This window comes from Brassica oleracea, unplaced genomic scaffold (genome assembly GCF_000695525.1).
Source record: "Brassica oleracea var. oleracea cultivar TO1000 unplaced genomic scaffold, BOL UnpScaffold01692, whole genome shotgun sequence".
NCBI lineage: Eukaryota > Viridiplantae > Streptophyta > Magnoliopsida > Brassicales > Brassicaceae > Brassica > Brassica oleracea.
In genome coordinates this window covers 624-1,544 of record NW_013618224.1, presented here as the reverse complement: position 1 = coordinate 1,544, position 921 = coordinate 624, and positions in this window count along the sequence as shown.

The window sequence follows — 921 nt, the reverse complement described above, 5'->3', positions numbered from 1 at the left end:
ACATACCCCATCATAAGACATTTGGATGTGCTGTCTATGTACTAATTGCTCTACCACAGAGAACTAAGATGGGACCTCAAAAGGAGGATGGGGATATATATTGGATATTATTCTCCCACAATAATAAAGTACTTTGAGCCAACTATGGGTGATTATATTTGAGGCCAGGTACACGGATTATTTTAAGACCAGGAGGAGAAAAATAATAAAGATGCTAAAAGAATGGTAAAACAAATAGAATGAAATCAACCATCAATGTCTTGGCAAGATCCTCAGACTAAAGAATGTGAAATAGATGTCCAAAGATAATACATTTACAAAGCAAGCTAATCAAATGCCACACACATTTGCTGACCCGAAAAAGAATGACTAAGTCATATATAAACCAGCTTGTAAAGTACCAACGAATTTGATGTCCAAGAAGAGACACAGTCAAGTTGCTACAGAGTCTAGACAACGTATGAAACGTGGTAGACCAAATAGGTTCCAAAAGATAAGAATCCTCGGAAACAAAAGAAAGGTGCAGAGAATGATAATCAAAATCCAAATCCGAGGTTACTAAAGAAACCATCCCAGACATGGAGATAAGGACAGCCTGCTCTAAGGGTACAGGTACCAAACAATGTAGCTTGGGACGCCAAGCTGAGGTCCTGATAATAATGAATCTCAATATCGATTATATCATGTCTGAAACATAATGGAACCAATAAGGAATGTCGACATAAGATGATTTATTTGCATACAAGGTAGCACTTGAATTTATGAATATAAGCGAGGATCATGAACCCACGTCAATATAAGAGTGTGCACTCGTAGAACAGATTGAATTGAATGGAAACGTGGGGTTAAATAGTTTAAGGAAGAAAGACGTATTTAGCCAGATGATTAAGACGCCATATGATGTTAAAACCAGTGGATATA